The sequence below is a fragment of the Acartia tonsa genome, chromosome 3 (genome assembly GCF_053477335.1).
Source record: "Acartia tonsa isolate MP-2025a chromosome 3, ASM5347733v1, whole genome shotgun sequence".
NCBI lineage: Eukaryota > Metazoa > Arthropoda > Copepoda > Calanoida > Acartiidae > Acartia > Acartia tonsa.
In genome coordinates this window covers 27,800,258-27,822,334 of record NC_137262.1, presented here as the reverse complement: position 1 = coordinate 27,822,334, position 22,077 = coordinate 27,800,258, and the positions used below count along the sequence as shown (strand labels likewise).

The window sequence follows — 22,077 nt, the reverse complement described above, 5'->3', positions numbered from 1 at the left end:
TTTACATATATTCTTCTATATCTTCTGTTAACTTTTAATTTAGATTTGCTTCGATGTTATAGATGTTGCCATCCTTGATTATTTAAATAATCTATCAATAATTAAAAATCTTTTAATTACTGTTTTATAACATTTAAATAAAGATATCTAAATAAGCAGATTGTTGATTAGGACAATTAATAAGAAAAAGGAAGAAAAAACTTTAAATTATAAGAATGTTTATATTATCATAAATTGTAAAAATCATGTTAATTTCCCCACTGCTTTTTTTCATGTAGTGTTTTGATTAAAGCTTTCGATGACCATTAGAATTTTTCCAATGTCTCACTTTGTCACTATGTCCATGGGTAATATGGGGTTTTAATTGATTCCTAGGACCTATAAACATATGTTTTACACTACTCCAGCAAAATCTCAGGAAAACGGTAGCACCACATGGCTGCTCCTATTTAATTCTAAGAATTTATCTCCCTTCCCCTCGATATGATCAGTTGCTTTTTAAATTGCCTAGAGAAAAAATCTGACATTGGTCAATATAATCAATAGCCTAGATTTAGAGAGGCATTTCCCCATAGGGCCTAGTTATGCATTCTTAATGAAAGGAAGGGTAAGTTTTAAGTTTTAGGAGGGTACCACTGCAAGGTTAGGCTTCCTTCCATTAAGGATCTGGGTGTGAAAAAATCTCCCCTTTTTATATTGTTGTCAGTGCTTGAAAGTCACTTCAAGGGAAAGCATCAAAAAGCGACATACAAAAGATAGTTGAAAACGGCATATAGATAGACTGATCTTATCGAGACATCAAGAAGATACCCAAGTAAGGGGTAATTAAAAAGGTAAATATTGTTAAATAGAGAGAAAGGTATTTTGATAAGAAAACTAAAAAAAAAGATAGATAGATAGACAAATTTATTATTGTAACTTTATTCTAAAGTAACGGAATCATAATTTCTTTAAATGTTAAAAGTATAATCTTGTTTTATTTATCTTGATATCATAATTGCTAAAGCAAAGCTTTTATACATTTAGTATATATGTTCATTAATATCATTTCTTAGAATCAATATGTAAAAAGCGCAGTGATCTTAAGGGATAAGACAATGGACATTAAATCATATACATTTTGTAGATTAATACATTGTTAATATAATAATATTATTGATTGAAACGTTCTCATACTACTAGTCTGTAACCAACCAATCAAAATTCAATAACAGTACACAATTTTTTGATCCAACCAATAAGATGTCATGTTCTCAAAACTTTGGGTAATAGTGTAATTTATAGTCCAATGTCCCCTCCCTCCCTGAGAAAAGTGTCAAGAAATCTTAGTCGTTGGTTTAGAACTTTGAGTACTTTTATACAGTTTGATTAAGTGGTTTTAAACTAGTAGTGCTTTAAAACAAATAATTTTTATATACAGACGTGGTAATTTTGTTTTTATTTTTATTTTTGAGTATGTACATCACTTTTTCGTCCAAAGTCTTTTCTCCTAAGATCCCTGACTATCTTGATTATTATGCCAATAAATGTTAGATTGGATTTACACTTTCTATCTAAATGCACTAAATAGTTTAATGTTATGTCTTTATACTACATATTTTAGATGCAAAGCTACTTTTTATAAGTATGTATGTATGTCCTTCTGTCTGTTTATTGATCAATCTGTTTGACTATCTTGTTTATTATGCCAGTAAATTCTAGATAGGATTCTAAACTTTCTATCTAAATACTCTAAATAGTTTAATGACATAATATATGCTATATATTTTAGATGCAAAGCTACTTTATATAAGTATGTATGTCTGTCATTCATTATATCTAATTATCAATCTGTATCACTATCTTGTTTATTATGCAAGTAAATTCTACAGGGTGTTTTTTTTAATAAGACAAAAATATTACTTAATTTAACCCACTTGCCATTGACAGAAGTTAATGATCTATATCTTAATTTTTTCATTGGGTTGGGGAGTTTTGTATAAGAAAAAAATACCTATTTTTGGAAGATTTTTGGATCATGACAAATTTAAAGGGTGTGCAAAAATGCATACTCTTTAAAAATTTAAATTGCGCAGCTTGTGTTAATAGTAGAAAAATGCTATGCATACCGTTAGAATCGTCATAAACTCTAGTTTTTGGAAATATATGTTTCATACTTATGCTATTTGTAGTATAGAAGCTACGTTGGAAAATGTGCGAAAGGTTGAAAAATTTAAGTAAGTTGGGACATTTTACCACGTAGCTCCTGAACTATGCGTAGTACAGAAATAGTTCTTTAATATCTAGAAACCTGAGTTTATGACGATTCTAACGGTGTGCATAACATTTTTCTACTATTAACAGAAGCTGCGCAATTTAATTTTTTAAAAAGTATGCATTTTAGCACACCCTTTAAATTTGTCATGATCCAAAAATCTTTCAAAAATAGGTACTTTGGAAAAACCGGTTTTTAAGGAACAATTTGTTGAAAAGTTTTAAGTATTTTTTTCTTATACAAAACTCCCCAACCCAATGAAGAAATTAAGATATAGATCATTAACTTCTCTCAATGACAAGTGGGTTAAATTAAGTAATATTTTTGTCTTAATAAAAAAAAACACCCTGTAGATAGGATTCTAAACTTTCTCTCTAAATGCACTAAATAGTTTAATGATATGTCTTTATGTTGAATAACATAGCTGCGATGCTTCTATGTAAGTATGAATGTCTGTCCTTCTTTTTATGATGCTATTGTTGTCTTATGTGTATTACTAACCTTTCAAGGAGAAAATTATGTGGCTCATTCCACAAGTATACAAAATACGCCGCCTGTTTTGTAAATGTCTTCACTGTTGTTTAAAATACTAGCGGCTGCGCCCCTAGCATCTAGTAGCTCTATTTTCGAAGGGATATAAAAGTGCATAAAAATAGCTTAAAACCATACCCAGACCTATTTATAAAAATAAAATAGCCTAAAACCATCTCAGGACCTAAACAAAGCATCCCTCCAAAGGAGAACTATATCGGTTCAGTGGTTAGCGAGACCCTTCGCTACAAACAAACATCCTACTACTTTGTATTATAGATTAATTTAGTCTTTATACTGTGTATGGGTTGTATGTTTTGTTTATGGGAAAGCTTTGTAAATTATAATAGAATCTTTCTGTCTTTTTTAAACCTTCTATTGTGCTATATGATCTAAAAACAGGGATATGAAGGCATAAGCCAATGGCCGATAAATTTATGACCCCAATGATCATTCACAAAATCAATGGTTGAATCATTTGAACACTTTACTTACTAAACCAACCAATCAAATTTTAAAAAGTCCCCAAAGTAGATTAGCCGACGAATATTAAAACGTGATTATTATAGATAGAAAATGGCATAAAATCATCCCAAGACTTAATAACAAAACTAAATAGCCATCACGGGATATATGATGAGCTTTCATAAAATGGACAACTGAATCATTACTTATCAAAGCTACTGAGCTAAAATCATACTATTTTATATATAAGAATATTGTTTTGTCTCTAAAAATGTTTTCATTCTTGTTTTCAAGATTTTAGTTTATTATGGTAGTATAATGGCTATAGCATATATTTATCATTGTTTTTATCTTTATAAATGCACTCAAATGTCATCTAGAACAAACAAAATTGCACATTTACACTATTTCAATTCCGTTAGTTTAGAGTAATCATCATTTAGATTTAAAAAAAGCTATTTTTGAAAACATAAAACATACATCCATTTAATTTTACCTTAATATTTTAAAGCTTTTTGACCTGACTGTTGAGATGCTTTGCTTATTACATAGTGCCTTATCGTCATAAGAATTACCAATAAAAAAATCATGTCAATAACTAAAATTCTGTTTTAATGGACGTTTTGCTAATGTTCATAGAGTTGCTATGCTTTCTAAATAGTACTCTACAATAATCAGCATCAGTTTTTAATCGATATGACAATTCTAACGGACAAAAGAACTTTCATTGATTTAAAAAGGATAACTATAGATAAATATTGTTCTTTCTTATTTGTCTATTGCGTACAAGCCATATTATATTTTTGCCTGTGGTCAATCTGTAAATAGTAGCAACTATTATAAGTATAAGTCCATAACTAGTGTACAGATTATAATCTATTTACAATTTTTTTTACATTTTATTTATGTATATTTACTGTATATATATTCTTAACTGAATGGTAATGAGTTGCGCCTGTTTTAAGCCGTGTTTAACATCCCACCTAATATATCTAATAATATCTGACATAGAAGCAGTAAAAAAACAAACCATTTTCAGCCAAAATCTACATTCACCCCGAAAAAATGCCATGGATTTTATATCTCTACTAGCGGCTTCGCCCCTAGCCTCGAGGGGCTGTGCCCCAAGAGGTAATAAAAATATATTAGGTACGTGCCTATAAAAAAATTATGTGAGTATCGAAATAATTACATCTTTTATTACCTACCCAGCGGAAAAAAATTACGAATGGGTCGCAAATTTTCGTTAATAAATAACGAATTCGCAAAGTTCGCAAAAAAAAATTGGGGGTTAGGGGTGTCCCACCCCCTAAAAAAATAACCTAAAACTACCCCAGGACCATCAAGTATATTCCCTGAAGAGTAGAATCCGATCGGTTCAGTGGTTACCGAGATCTTAAGGGACAGACGGGCGGACGGACAGACATCATTCTACTTTGTATTATAGATATCTAATCTTTTGCAGAGGTATTTTGATGAAGATAATTTTGTATGGTAAGGAATGGTAGGTATTCAATTGCTAAGTATGGTTCAATTGTAAACGATATATTATTGCCTGGATGTTGCTCCAGATTTTTATGTATTCAAATAATGTCATAATGTATTCACAGACGGTCACAATAACGAAACCCTCAATCCAACCCCTTTGACCCAACCTTTCCCTCCTAATGTATGAACAAACTGACCAATGTATGATGACCATTGTAGCACCCTAAATTCACGACATTGTCGTTATATCCACGTATTCTATATCCATTTCAATAGTAAGGTATGGTAGGTATTCAATTGTAACATTGAGTAACGTGCTAATTGTGTTGCTCAGTATGCTGAAAAATTTCAATATGTTTGTTCCATTTTAAGATAAAGCTTTTTAGACATAGTTTGGCTTTTTGTTTGGTTGTTATATTTTTATATTTAAAAGTCATTTTTAAAAGCGAAGCTTTTCTATAATTAGGGTCGGTCCGTCCGTACGTCCGTCCGTACGTCCGTCCGTCCGTAACGGATAGCTTTTTTCGTTAATTTAGGTATGTTAGAATTGTCCTATCGATTTCACATTTTCCATGGTGATTCCTTTAGTAGTAAGGTACGATTTAGAAAGCGCAGCAACTATATAATCATTACCAAAATGTCCGTACGTCCATTTTAAACATGTTGATTTTTTTACTTTTTTGACAACAAATTTAATTATGTGATCCAATCATCGGATTGATCTGATTTTTGGTATATTGATTCCTGGGACAATAAAGTATAATGTAATAAGCGAAGCAACTCTATAATCAAGTCCTAAAAATGTAAGTATGTCCATAAACATTATTCTGTATCAAGCAGTTTTTTACAAATTTACTTACAATTTAGCTTTAACTCTTATACATTTATATTATTATTATTCAGTTCTGACACTATACAAGTGTTAATGTCCGTTTGTCCTACCGTTTCAGTGCTTCGCTTTTATGGATGTTGTCATCCTTGTTCTTTTTAAATTCTCAAGTCGACCCTCGACCCTCCACTTTCAATTTAGTTAAAAATAAAATAGTAAAGGGGGCTGGTGGTATCCTCCCCAAAAATGGAACTAAATCTTCTCTGGACCTATTAGAAGTTATACTGTAAAGGAGAATCATACCAGTCAAGCGCTTAGATAGATCCTTCGTATTTGAAACAAAATTATCTAACATTTTTCTTTCAATTAAATGTTAAACTTTTTTATTGCCGAACCAATTAAAAAGTTCGCTTAATTTAAATATTTGTTTGAACGTAAATGTCAAAATGTGTTTTAGAAATTGCCATTTTAACCTGCGCGCTATAAGCTTTTAAGCAAAGCTTTCCTACAATAAGTGTATGTAATAGGTTTATTTTTATATCATTGTCACATGTTTTAATGAGTGAAGTTATAATTATGAAGACTTTTTAAAAATATTTACTCCTTAGTAAAGCAATGGATGTAGGATACGTGGATATTGTGACGGGAGTTTTAGTCGCCAATTTAGGTTGCTAATGTAGTCTCTTGTGATATTGGCCAATATGTTCCTCCATGGACAAGGGAATAGATGAGGTAAAGTCATAGGGGGGGGGGGGGTGGATTAGGGGTATCGTTATATTAGCTAGCTTAGAGAAACAGTTTATCAGAAAATATCTGACAATATCCACGTAATTTCAATCCATTGCATTGTAAATGCACAAATGTTGTTGCATCTTTAAATTATCTGTTTTTTTACTTTCTTTGGAATTTGTCATTCTTGCTTTTACAATAAATTGTCTCTTTGTAGACAATTTAATTTGAGACTGCAGGGACAAAAGCAAAATATTGAGGGTGAAACGAATTTGAGTCTGTATGTACTAAAAAGCTTTGTCTTAATTTTATTCACCTACTAAAACAACCCTTGGTGTTTTTAGTAGCGAAACTACTCTATGATTCTAAATGTATATCCATCCGTCAGTGTGCCTGTCTGTTTGTAAGAAATGGTATTGGGAAAACGTGATTTTCTGAGCTTCAATTATTTTGTGGAGATTTCCTACACTGATGAGCATCTAGTGCATTACTTACTTGATCCGTCGGTCTATCAGTCATGCTACAAAAGATAAATACATATTCTATGACAATGAATATATGCTCTATAACCCACTTTGTCCGTATGTACGTCCGCTTAGCTTCTCATGAATATTGTCATCCCTGTTTTTCCTTCGACATTGAAGAGTTAGCCACTCTATTATGGGAATGGACATCAATTTACCGTCTATTGTCTTATCCCTCAAGATGGACTCCTTTCACTTTCCCTCTAGATTCTTTATTTAACATTTTGAAATAACTGTAAATTAGTTAAACTTCGCTCCTATCGGATGTTGTCATTCTTGTATATTGAACCAAAAAAAAGATGAATTTTGTGTATAAAATTGTATAGCTGGTCCTGCCATGGGCAATAAATACATAAAATGAGCAAAAGACAGTTATATTCTAGAGAAATTAAGAGGGGGCTCTGTTCCAATTTTGTAGGAGGGTGGCCACCACACATACACGGAGATAGAAATAAAAAAATACTTTTTTTTTTACAGTCAAAGTAAAAGAAAGGAAGCTTTTTACAGTGCCTATGGCTATAGAAAATGATGTCATACTGGCCTACCATTGGGCAATTAAAATAATTACTGGCCTGCCATTTGTAATTTAGTCGATTTCTTGGCCTATCACTGGTTTTTTGTATAGTATGACGGGATATTTTGAAAGTCAATGAAGAAAATGGACCGAATACATATGCTACTAATTGGGATCGTGAAATCAAAGGATTGATCGTCTGCTATTTTATTAACAAATATGACTTTGTGGCCATAAGGTCTTGCCTTTTTTTTTTTATAAAAAAATAAATAAACTAAGGATTAGAAATTATTAAGTTATAGATTAAAACAATTAGAAATCAAATGGAGCATTAAATTAATTTAAAACTTTTTTATTTATACTTCAGACATGCAATGAATAAAAATGTAATTATATATTTACATAAAAAAATAATTTATATAAAAAATAAAAGTCTTGGATACCCTTTTTACTAGTTTACCTCTATCTTCGAAGGGAAAAGGTCGATCAAAAAGAGAAAAAGTGTTGAAACGGGGTTTCCAAACGGTTTTTGTTGTTAAAATTGGTCCACTCTGTCTCAATTTTCTCTCTATCTATACCAGTTCTCGCTTTCTGTCTTTCTCTCTCTTTCTAAATTTTTGTCTTTTTGTTCGTGGTGCCTTTCATGGAATCGGCCATCGAGTGTCCCTGTAAAGAAGTTAAAAATTGCACTAATTTTTTAAGTAAAATTTTCTGTTTATTGGCAAATTTTAAGCAATATTTACATTTGTCTTAATTCATGAATGCTTTGACTTTATTTGCTTTTTAAAAAAGTAACTGTTTGTTAGAAAGACATAGTAACTATTGTTTGACTTTAGGATTTAACATAGATATCTTTTGGCTGTTTTGTATATATGTAAATTTTTACTTTTAAGCAACACCTCACATTGACCGCGAAAAAGAAAGAAAGCTATTGTACCATTTAACTCTGCGTCACTAGTACGCATAAATTTGCGTACCACATTGCGTCATTTATGCACAAAGTGTTAGGGCTTACTTGTGCGTACTTCAGTGGCGTCTTGGCGCATAATAAGCGTCGGTTGCGTCATTATATATTTGGGTTAAACAGTAATACTTTGGAAATACCTATTTTGCATGAAAACTTTTGCAAATTCAAAAGTCTTTAAAAACACATTTGAGAAAAGTAATTATTTTTTATAAATATTTAGGATATTTGTTTTTCTGACTGTAATTAGAGATATTGTTTTATTGTGTCATAAGGTGTTTATCTGTTTTAACGGAGTGGTTGCTAAACCATATGACCTAAAGATAAATAGCCATCGAAAAATATAATCCCACACAATATATCTAAAGATGGATGGTATTTATTTAAGGCAACCTCCAACTCTAATTCATTGATTAGGATATAACAATGACACTAAAGTTGAAATGTTGATGGTATCTAAAATGAGAAACTTCACAGCTATTTGATACTAATATAAATATTTAAATATATTTTAGTTTATTTGATCTAAATTTGATATCATAAAATAGAACATTTATAAAATATTTCATTAATAACGGACATGATATTTATTTCTTCAACACTACTGACTGCACCCCTCGCATCTAGTGGAGAGGGGGAGGGGGGGCAATAAAAATGTAATAGCCTAAAGCCATCCTGGCTTTGTGAAGCTTTCCTAAAATGTATAACTCAATCAATTCATTGATTAGCGAGATCTTGAGAACAGAAAAAAACCATTACAATGTATATTAACCCTTACAGATCGGGGGTGGGGGGGGGGGTGGGGGGTGGGTCATATTGATCCCCCCTTCTAGTTTTTTCAATGTCCTTTTTTTGTAGGTAAGATAGAGAGCTGTGACTTCATGACGTTTTAAGTTTACTAATTATACGTCGGCAAGAGTTGATTTTATTAGGACTTCTGGTCTGTGTTCGTCCTAAAATTTGGTCATCCTAGCTGCAAAATTGGGCGCTCTACATCTGTTTTAAAATTTAGCGGCTGGCCGCTAAAAAGCGGCTAATGAGCGGCCTGACCGCTATGACTAGAAAAAGAAATTTTCTCTAAAAATACACATGAACCACAAGAAAATTTTTTACGTATTAATCTGTAACAGAAGCCGAGATAGAGGAGGGGGGTTAATATGACCCCCCTCCCCCCCCCAGATCTATTAAGGTGGGAATTGGGGCCCGATCTGTAAGGGTTAATAGTATTCAAAAGAGCTTTGGTTTTCTTAAAATATTTATCCCGGTAATTTAGACGTCCATTGCGTCCATCAATTACAGGCGGTCTGGCAATACATGTATGTATACAATTTACTTTTAGGATAAGTAAATGAAGTCAAACAAGAATGAGTGCTTACATTAGTCCTTAAGGTTTCAGACAACTAAAAGAAAACAAAATGTACTAATTTGTTTTGTTCAGGGTTTTTTTTTAATATGTTAAAAGTATTGCTTAATTTAACCCACTTGCCATTGACTGAAATTAATAATCTATATCTTAAATTCTTCATTGATGTGGGACATTTTGTATGAGAAAAAAACATTTGGCGATTTTCAACAAATTCTACATTTAAAACCGGTTTTTCCAAATTACCTATTTTTGGATCATGACTAATTTAAAGGGTTTACAAAAATGCGTACATTTTTAAAAATCAAATTGCGCGGCTTGTGTTTATAGTAGAAAAATGTTACGCATATCGTTAGAATCGTCATAAACTCTAGTTTTTAGGTGTTTAAGAACTATTCCTGTGCTACGTATAGTTTAGGAGCTACGTGGTAAAATGTTTCAACTTACTTAAAATTTTCAACACTTCTCACATTTTCCAATGTAGCTTCTATACTACAAATAGCCTGCATTTGTTACATATATTTCCAAAAACTAGAGTTTATGACAATTTAACGGTATGCGCAACATTTTCTACTATAAACACAAGCCGCGCAATTTGATTTTTAAAAATGTACGCATTTTTGCACACTCTTTAAAATAGTCAAGATCCAAAAATCTTACAAAAATAGGTATTTTGGTAAAACCGGTTTTTAGGGCAGAATTTGTTGAAAATCACCAAATATTTTTTTCTCATACAAAATGTCCCACATCAATGAAGAATTTAAGATATAGATTATTAATTTCTGTCAAAGGCAAGTGGGTAAATTAAGCAATACTTTTAACTTATTAAAAAAAACACCCTGTATATTTTATATAAACCTTTTTAAAGCCCACATAAAAAAGTTACTTCAAAATGGGACATTAGATTTGCTTGTCACTAGAAAATTAAAGTAAAGGTATAGATGGGGCAATAGTTATATGTAACTCTTTCCCCAGGGCAATGACCCTTTCCCGATTTTGTATTGGGTCTTTGAAATCAGCTAGTATCAGAAATATAAACACAGCCGAGTCCATACAAAACTTGTGGCAGGTAGTTGACTGGATAATACATATGAAAATACTATTATTTTCATATATACTAGCGGCTGCGTCCCTAGTATCTAGGGATATTAGAAGGGACATGAAAGTGCAGAAAAATAACTTAAAACCTTACAACGACTATTATATAAAAATTAAACAGCCTAAAACCACCCTGGGACCTATAAGAAGCTTCACTCTAAAGGAGAACCATATTGGTTCAGCGGTTAGCGAGATCCTTTGCTACAGACAAAAAAAGCTTACTACTTTATATAATAGGATATATTTCGGTTAAAACCATATAAATACAATCTATTGCAGTTTTTTTTGATAATTTGCCTATATTTAACTGAAATGCAAGCAATCTATTTTGAGGAAAATAAGACCAAAAACAAACTCGGATAATTGCTTTAGACAGCGACTGACGTCAAATTTACGAGAAAATTTCAACCCCGTTTTTACATTCTTAAAAATGTATTTTGTTAAGCAATGCTGCTCTTAAAGTTTCTTGCGGTCTAAAATGTTGGTCAGTCAAAATAGAATGTTATAGTATTTCTTTGAAACAAGTTTATTAAAAATTTTTATTTTGAATGTTGAAAAACTTTAATTTATCTGTAACTAGCGGTTACGCCCCTAGAGATGTCTTGGGGCACTTGGGTAAGCAGGAAAGGAGGGGGGGGGGGGAGGGTTTAATTAAGTCGACCTTCCAAGAATTAAAAAAAAAGGAAATGGGTAATTGTTAAAGGTTGTAGAATTAATCTATGCCAAATTGTCAAAAACATCCCTTAAACCTAGACAAAGCTTCACTTAAAGACGAACCATGTCGAGTCAGCAGATTGTGAGATCACAGACAGATAAATAGATAGACATACATCTTGCTACTCTATACTTTTGTATAATTATTGGATTTTATCGTCCTTGTTCCGTAGAACAAATACAGAAATACTAAAAAAGCACAGCAACACCTAAATTTTACTGTTTGTCACTTTACTCAATTGTTTTAGAAATTTATTTGTCTTAAAAACAAATGCTAAGTTATTTTAAAGTGTTGCTGTGAAAAAAAAGTATTTTGAACAAGGATGAAGTTTTGAAAGCAAAAATTTCTACAAATTTGAAATGTCTGCCCGTATTTAATATCTCTGGTTTAAATTCATAATTGTCTACTTTTTTTTACCCAAAGTATTTTGTATTTAATAAAAATTGTCCCTTTTGACATTTACTGTACGAGTTTAAGTAAGTAAAGTTGCTTTACAAGTCTGTTTTGGTTTAGAAGGCATTCCACGCCTTTAGAACATGATATATAAAGTTATATAGGGAAAATTACTCTGAAATGGTTTGACATATGCACAAATTTAAGCTGCCAATGAATATAACTGTGGCGGTTGATCTCAACTAAAGAAGTCTTTTGGTTCTAATCATAAAATCAGTAAATTAGGTTTGATTACCATTGTGTGTGTTTTCTCTTGTTAATTTGTAATAATTATCTTAATTTGAAAAGATCCTGTTTTGGCAGAACCCTAAATTGAATAATAAATCTATGTAAAATCATTTTCCATTAATACCCAACACTTACATGTAGATTGAGTTGTTTGACCTAGCAATATTGCTTAAAGGCGGAGCTTTTTATTATTTATGTGTCCGTCAATGCTTTGGCTTGTCCATATAAGATTGATTCGATATCAAATAGGGGTATGGTAGATTTCAATAGATTTAAAACTTTTTATAAGATTCCTCTACCAATAAAGCATCATCTAGGAAGTAAAGCAACTCTTTTATGATTTAAAAAGATATGAATGTTAGACATGAATGTATAAATCAAATATAACATCGTATAACAAACAATTTTTCTCTATTATCTAAAATGAAACTATAAGATTAAAACCAGTTTTGTTAGCCCCACAGAATATCTGCGGAAAGCTGTCTATAATACGATGCGATAAATAACTATCATAAGATTCTCTTACCAACAATGTATCATGTAAGACACGACGCAACTCAATACTGAGGTTTTGAAAGATCTGTGACTGATACATTTTGATTTTTGATTCTTATGTTTGCATTTTTGGTTTCGCGCGTATGAACGCATAATTTGTTAAGCTTCACTATTATGAACGTTGTTATCCTTGTTCAATTTGAATTTAGATTAAATAATTTTTAACTTATATTGGGTTAGGTGGTTCATTTTTGGCAAGTAAAGATTGTAGATAGATTAAAAAAGGTATACGGGCGGATAGACAAATTAGGTTGAAAAGATGGTTACATATATATCCTTATTGTAATAGGAAATTTTCTTATTCTAACATAGAGAGAATAAAAAACAAAAAATGTTGAGTTATGGAGTAGTTTTGCTTTTAAAAATTATAAGAATAGTAAGCTACTAGGGACCTTAAGGGATAAGCCAATCGACGGTAAATTGATACACATCTCCAAATTTAATAAACCAAATTATCCCTTCTGTAGATTGAAACTATTGGTTGAAATGTTTGGTCACTATTCAATTGGAATAACCAATCAAAACGAAAGTACCTGAAGTATTTGAGCCCATTAGTAAGATAATGGGTTTATAAAACTCTGGGTACCATTATAATGTACAGCCCAATGTCTATTCCCTCCCTTAAAACTTCCCTTTCTATGCAGACTGACCAACCATTGCCCTGAAAAAAATGTATCTTTTTCCCTCCATCTTTTCGAACATAACTAATTTAAATTGTGGCAACAAAAATTACAGGAAATTCATATAATTACTTTTTTAAAAGCGGAGCTTTTCTATAAATACTCAAGTTGTCTGTTTTTCAATTTATTCTGTAGATAGAAACAGAGCTTATTTTTTTCATTTTATCATGGAATACCATTGTTTCACTAACTAATAGATCAACAGTTCCAATTAAGATGAATAAATATGTCTTTTAAGAAGACTCTGGTCTGAATATTTACATTTGCTTATTTATTTCAAACTTTGTATTAAGATTCCTATACCGATAAGCAAATAAAACTATTTTTTATTTGACAATAATCTACTTTACTTGTTTTTCTATATTAACTCCTCAGACGATAAGGCATAATGTTGTAAACGAAGCACCTCTACAATTAGGCCTTAAAATGTAAGTATGTCCATAATAAGCAATCAGTATTTAAGATTTTCTAAATACTGTTTAATAGGAAATACCGTCTGATTTGAGCTTTGATTTATGGATGTTTTTAACCTTGCTTTATTTTAAAACCTAAATAAAACATTTTATTTTCGATGGGAAAATTTTATTTATATCCTATTCACAGATATTAAATAAACATAATCATATATTTTAAAGGAAATTTTAAAAAGATCGAATAATTAATAGTAATGAAAAAAACTTCATACAAAGCTAATACATATATACAATTATTACCTACTAAAATGACAATTCCATAAAAAAAAAGATTTACAAATCAAATAAGCCAATTCTTTGGCGTTACAACAATGAATGATTTTAAAACGGAAATGATAGCTTTTTATTATAATTAGAAAATTTCTTGGGATTAGTCCCAATCGCTACAGAAATTATCAAACAATTTCAAATCGATATGGCAATATACTCTTAAATAATTATGTCGAAAGCTATCCGTTTAAACTTATGAACGAAAAACCCTTTTGTAATTATCAGGGATATGTGACTAAGATTCTAAAAACAATTGTAAGTGAAAAACTTCCCAGCAAACACCCCTTAAGTTTTTCCCCACTTCCCGTTTGTTACATCACAAAACAATTCATACTCCAAAATTACCATCTTAAATATCAAAATTTTTGACAATTACAAAATGAAGTTTATTTGCTTAATCACAGCCCCTGATAATTTTGAACACAGCTCTCCCTGTTTGAATTATATACTTATGTAACGTCCATGTATGATGTGGTTATTTGAATGGATTTTAATGAAATATTTGTGGTTGGTCTCAGGGACACAGGGATATATTTTTATAATAAGAAAAGTTTCTAAGTCAGCTTTAGGTATGATCCTGTAGGTCCTAATCTTCCAGGTCTCCAGCAAACCTTTAACCCCTTCTATGATTTCTAATTTTATACTTAAACTAATCTTACATGTGTACCTAACATATTTAAATTTTGTGAATATTCGCCGAACATTTTTTTGTAAAACATAAAATGTAAGGTTGTGGTGTTACACATCCCTTAAAGTTATTCTCTAGTGGCGAAGCTATAATATAGCATAAATAGATATTTGTAAAGAGTTGAATGAAATACTTGTGGTTAGTAAATAATTCTCTATATTCTATAGCTAGATAGTCCAGTTGTTTTAAGTAGCGAAGCTACTCTATATGTCTGGAAGTTCCGCTATTGGTATTATCGGCTGGTATTAAAATAAAGATGGATCAGAAAGATTTTCTTCACCAAAGGATATCCATTTTATTACTTATTTAATTATTTTTTTTTCATTAGGCTAAAAGTATAAATGGTATTTCCATAAGAAAGTTAATTGAGATAACTATTTCCATCTAGGTTTGTAATTTTATTTTTATTGATATTAAAAACTGAACAGCCAAAAAGTTAACGTAACTTTTTGAAAAGGATAATCAAAACATATTTAGACAGTTGAATTCACTTAAGAAGGCATATACGAACATTTTTAGTAGCAAAGCTTCTCTCTAAATCACTTTGTATTTTCGTCTGTCCGGCAGCCAGTCTGTTACGCTTGGGTGTAAATAGGAAATTATGAGTTGCTATTTTTTGTGGTACTCGTTCACACTACAAAGAAGTAAATATATGTATATTTCATGTAAAGGTTGTGCGATTTTATATTGTTAATCATAACCTTTCTTTTTCATTTTGAATAACTACTGAATATCTGATTTGTAGCTCAAAAAGTTCATTTGTCCATCCACGATTTTTTTGTGCTTCGCTACTTATGGTTGTTGTGATCCTTGTTAATATATTATTTCCTATGTAAGTGTTCATATTTGCTTAATAGAATGGAAGTCATTAACGCCTTTGTTGTTTTATGAGGTTAAACTAGTATCAAGAATAAAGTCTTTGTTAAAAGTTAAAGTTAAAAGTCTAATGGGGGGGGGGGGGGGGCAGTGGGGGAGTGGCAATATGACCCTGAAGCGAGATATTAGGAAGAGGAACTTTTTTTACCCCTTACAGGTTTTAACCCTCCCTCCCTTCCCTGGTAAAAAAATCTCGACTGAACTGAACAAAAATAATACACAAAAAAGATATGATGGAAAAAAAATACAAATATATTATTAAACTTTTTATATTTTTTTTTTATTGCCTTAGCTAATTAATTTAACTACGTTACATTATTTTCAGTAACCAGTATTATGCAGAAGAAACTAATATAATTTTAAAGACCAACAGACAAACTGTTATTGGTTATTTGTAAAGTAGATTTTCTTCGAAAAAATATCTTTTAATTAAGTAAAAATTAAGTACTTTTACATATTTGCTTGAAATTTACACGTTATGTAAAAAGTTGACAACACCTCTAGCATAAGAATAAAGAAAATATGGATAAATTGTTTAAATATATACAAGGGTCTATATTACTAAATAGTTATAAAATATACCCTGTTACCTAATCGGGGCAGAATTCTCCTTTGATTTCAAGTGATCATCAAAAGAACCCAAGGGCTTGTTATGGGATGCAGTAATCTCACATCAACTGGTTGATATTAGGTTTTGTAACATCCAACAGACAACCAAGCCTTTGATTGCACAGCCTTTGTCTGAGAAGTCCAAACTTTGCATTGTAATGATTTCCGCCTGTTTATGGGCCAAGATATTTCACCTACTCTAACTATTTATGTCGTGCGACTGACAAAACTTTAGAAGGAATCATTACACCTCCCCTACGACGAGTATCCCTATAATAAAGTCTAAAAATGTGATACAATCATATCATGCCTTCTATACTTCCGTAACTTTGGGATAGCCCTCCATCAACAATTTCAAAAATCTAATATTGCCAAAATTGTAATTACATAATAATTTGTAAAGTGAAGTTTGTTTAAAGGAAAGGGGGAACAAGAAAAATGATTTATTATGATTTAACAACAAGTCTAGTAAATTTATTAATGGGCTTTACAATTATATGCTAATATGCTAAGGATAAACATTTAATTTTTATAAACATTACTTTAGCAATTCTGTGTTACTCACTTATCATTGAAAATGAAAATAAATACATCACACTTTGTCAAAAACACAGATATTGTATTTTTGCTATCTGAAGAAATAGCAGCCCTCCACTTTTTTTAACAGCTTAAAAGCTTCAAACTGGAAAGAAATATTATTTAAAATACAAATAATTATTTGTCTTTTTTTTTACTTTCAATTATTTAATCTTACCTGTTGGACGTGATCATTCTTGTTTTCATGAAACAATTTGATAGAAGGTTATACGCCTGTTGACATCGGGTCATTAAATTTTAATAACAGAGCACACAAATTAAAACAAGGATGTTAACATCCCTGAATACCAGAGCATGAAATGAAGAATAATTCTATTTTATACAAAAATCCAATTGTCTACACAGTACAGTGAATATACGGACAGGCACAGTCTTTTTGTAGAGTAGACGGTATTTGTCAGGAAATTTTAAGTAGGAATTTCAGAGGTCCTACTTAAGTAAATCAATAGTTAAATTATAACATGCCTGGCTTAATAAGAGATATCCGTTACGAACCCTAAATAAGTATCCAAACGTTTCAATCACTTATTGTAAAGCTGCAAAAATTGTGTATCATTATTGGGATTTTAACATCGATCCCTGTGATAGATAGATATGAAGAAAATATGAAGAGTGAAACAATGTAACTGAAAAATGAAATACACAATAATGCAAAATAATATGACAAGTAAAATTTTAAATTTCTCATACAATTGTCTGAGAAATCGATATTTGACATTAGATAGATAGATGGCATTATTGTTATTATATTAAGTAATAAGTAATGCAACTATTCTATACGTAAGGTAGCAAGAATGTTCGTTAATGGGCAAATTAGGTTATGTAGTAATATGAAATGCAATTGCGTATCCATCTCCCTATATAGGGGTTTGGATCAGGGAGTAAGGGAGGGGACAATGGATCGAATATTCAATTTTTAGGAGTCTCAGACTTTGGGGACTGGCTTAAAGGGAATGTGCAAGAATTTAGCAGTTTCTGACTAAGTTTGGGGACTTGCACATAGAATGCCGCTACTCGTTATGTATGTTTTGAATATTGCAGACGGGGAGAAGGGATAAGGGAAGTGGGGGGAAGGGAAATAAACACTCGTTGTGTTAGTTTGGAATGTAGCAGACGGGGAGAAGGGAGGTGGGGGCAAGGGGCAAGGGAAATAAACAGAATAAAAAGGGGCAGTCATATTCTTGCTAGCAGCTGGCCGGGTCCAATAATCTTTTAATATAAAAATCACACCAAAAAACCTCAATATATTTCATCAAAAACAAGTTGTGATTTCACTTTACATGACGCTATGGAAATCTATTATTCAATTAACAATCCCTTTATAATTTCCTACAAATTTATTGGATTAAACTGGATTTCATGCCCTTTCTTTGATAACTCTTATATTGAATTAATTGCCCATTGTCCCCTCCCTTACTCCCTGGGTTTGGATACATCATGCATTCACTATGTGTCCAACCCCATACAAAACTCTACATTACTCTTGACATTTCCAATGATGTATGACAAATTTAATGATTGGTTAGCTCGTTATTGCTGCGCCTAAAAGAAACATAATTTTCCTTGTTAGAATATAAATAAATTCAAAGACAAGCGTATTAAATCTACATTAATTGAAATATCTAATTAAACTAATCATATTAATCACTGTGTAACGTCGCTGAAAGGAAATATATGTATACTATTAAAAAACTTTTCATTTCAGTAATTAAATTGACACATTTAAAAAAAAAATTAGTTTAGAAGGATGCCGTCAAAATATTTATCCTAATATAAAAGTAACTGGAACTGTGTCTGTGTTTACCGTAAGATCTCGCTAACCACTAAACCGATATGGTTCTCCTTTACAATGTAGCTTCTCATAGGTCCTGGGAAGGTCTATAACTATTTAGAATTTATGTCTTGAAATTTTTTCCCTCTTTACATTAGCCATCAAACCTTATCATATAAGTATGTTTCAGTGATTTTGCTTTTTGAAACTATGAATAGGGCTAATCTATATATTTTACGTAGCAAATCTGATAAATACAAATGTCAAATGTAGCAATGATGTGTCTACTACATATTTAAAATATTAAGTATTCCAAACCCTAAACGTATCGTATTTCGAGAAAAATCAAAAGGGAATTTAGAGACATGATAATATTGAAATTGGGGAATATTAATTAACGTCGCCAAGAATTCTATGTCAAGAATATGATATATATTCCCCTCTCCGTTCGTTCACAAATAGCTCCCTATTTATATTTTTCTAAATATTCAAATTTCTTAATATTTATTTACGAAGTGCTTCATAATAAATACTAGATTTTGAAAAATAATAAATTTTTACGTTGTATATTTCTATTTCTGAAATAAATCACGCAATCTATATTTGACTTTCAAAAGTTAAGTTCGTTAAATATTAAAATTTAAAACAATTCCGATATAAAATTTACCAAATATTAGACTTTTAGGTTTTTTAACACTTCAAATTATGAAATTTGTTTTATTAAGATTATATATGATAGATGCCTATTGAGTATAGGACCTGTCAAAACATAAATACAAGGATATTTCAATTGGTTGGTTAAAACTAGCAGTGTCTTAACTTTTCAACCAAGTGATGATTTTAAATATTATCATTGGGTATATCTAACATTGTCTCAAATAAAGGTAAAAGTTAATTTTTGTTTCTATAAATGCTCATATTTAAACTTCCTATTGTAAAGGATTATAGGGGGTGCTGTGTTCACAGGGATTTTACCCCCCCCCCCCCCCATATTCGATTGAATATGATTTACTTTACAGTTTACTACCATTCTCTGACAAAATAATAAAAAAGGTGAAACAAGGCCAATAAAATCTAAAATATTACATTTATATAGTTCATAGAAGCGAAGCTCCTCTATAATTAGGTTTAGCCAGTTAATCATTAAACAGCTTCCTTAAAATTAAGTTATCCATCTTAGGTAAGCTTCATATAGGTCCCCGTATAGTTTAAGGGAAACCATAAGGGATAAGACAATGAGCGATAAATTTATTTACATCCCCAAAGATTGATGCTCAACTTAATGAACAAACCATTAAAGTCCCCAAAGTTGTTAAGCCAATGAATAAGTAAACGTTATCATAAAACTTTGAATTGACAAAATTGTCCTATAGGAAGAATTATTAGGGGGGGGGGGATGTATGAAGTGAGAGAGAGTGAGTGTTTATTTAACTCCTCCCCCCCCCCCCCCCAAGAAATGCTAAGATTGCATTCCTAAGATACAGGGATAGAGCAATAATTCAGACCAGAAAATTGTAGACTGATCATTAATGATATTGTCTTCCTATTGAAAACTTCGGATCATGTAACTTGTAGATGCAGCGCTGCACTTACAAGTAACATGTTGTTAAGCCATCAAATAAGAAAATATTATAAAACTTTTGGGATTAGTGTAATAAACATCCCATTGTCCCCTATCTCTTTGAACTTTGAAAAGTATATTTGATGAAAATCTTCGTAAAAAAATCCGACATAAATCTTTAATAGTAACCTTTTTATAGACGAATGTTAGGAGTTATACATTATAGAATTGTAGAATAGCTTTGCTATTAAAAAGTTAAGTAGTATGTAGTTGAAATATTGAGAAGATAAATAATATCAATGGTCAGGTTTTAAGCTAGTTTCTCTATAAAATATAAGATATCCCTAGGAACATGGGACGAAGCTACTAGTAAGTTAGAAAGTTTCCCCTCCTTCCCCTAACAAATTTTAGTTACAAGAAACAAAATCCTTTTAAGTTTTGCTCACTAATTGTTTTCCCCTTTTTTAGTGGCACAGCTGCTCTATAACTAGGTTAGGTCAGTCTAAAAGTCAAAATATCTTGCAATCAATATTAAGAAAAATCAGGGTTCTTAAGAGATAAGACAATGGCCAATAAATTGATGTACATCCTCAACAATGATACACAAAATTACCTTCTATGAATATGTCACTCTCTAGATTAAATAACTTAAACTACAATACACAAATAATCTTGTTGTATGTATTTCTATCAATGATTTTGGATCTAGTCAACCTTGTTTTTATTATTGCATGAAAGGATGGGGGAGGGGAGGGGAGGTCATGTTATAATTATCAAATTACAATATGACGTCTATTTGGGGGGGGGGGGAATGACATGTATACACGGGTCATTTAATGTGATTTAGATGTACACTTGTACATTTAAATTATGCTTATTTTGATATTCCGACCATAAACACCAAAAATAGAAAGACAGAAGGACATTTCAAAATATAGAGTAGCTTCGAAAGTTTGGAAAGTCAACTCCTAAGTCTAACCCAGAAGAATGAAGGGATAATAAATAAAAGTAAAAGTTTTCCTCCCCCACAATCTACAATACAAAGTAGAATGATGTCTGTCTGTCTGTCCCTTAAGATCTTTGTAACTGCTGGATTCTACTCTTCAGGGAATATACCTACTGGTCCTGTGGTGGTTATAGGCTATTTGTATTGTGTGGGGGGGGGGGACACCATCAACAACCCCCAAAACCTATGTGATATTTTGTTAGCAGAACTAATCAGGGCAAGTTCCAACCTTCTCCCAATCACACCTAACACATGTTTTTGTAGTTTTACAATATACATATACTAGCGGTTACGCCCCTAGAAGCCTCTAGGGGTACTTAAGGTAGAAGGGGAAAAAGTCGACCTCATCCCATTTTAATATTAAGTTTAGAAAGAGTAAAAAAATAATATTTTGGGGGGGAAGTTTAAAACCTTCCCAGGACCTGTAAGAAGCTTTACTGTAAAAGAGAACAATACCGGTTCAGCGGTTAGCGAGATCCTTCGGGACAGACAAAAACGCTTACTACTTTATATAATAGGATAATTAAAAATACTGCTCCCCCCCCTCCAATTATTTATCATTACTTTTTACACTATCTACTTTGAGAAAATTACAAGGATAACAACATCCATAAAAGCGAAGCTCTAAAATGGAATGACTGATATTAACTTTTGTAGAGTGTCAGAACAAATTAAGCATAATATTTTTGGATTATTTTTGACAAAATTATACGTTATTTTTTTTGTAAAACTGTTAAATACAGAATAATGTTAAAAGGACAGACCTACCGACCCTAAGTATAGAAAAGCCCTGCTTTATAAAAAGTAAGGTTGGACCCCTTGCTCATATCAAAACC

General features: G+C 31.3%; 1 protein-coding gene across 1 annotated transcript in view; it reads right to left on the bottom strand.

Annotated features, from left to right (window-relative positions):
- Window positions 1-21,504, bottom strand: part of LOC145313806 (uncharacterized) — a 180,890-nt gene extending 159,386 nt beyond the window's left edge. Inside the window, exon 1 of the mRNA XM_080153419.1 lies at window positions 21,498-21,504. The gene's annotated coding sequence lies outside the window, so the exon portion shown is untranslated. The remainder of the gene's footprint in view (window positions 1-21,497) is intronic.
- Window positions 21,505-22,077: the final 573 nt, after the last annotated feature.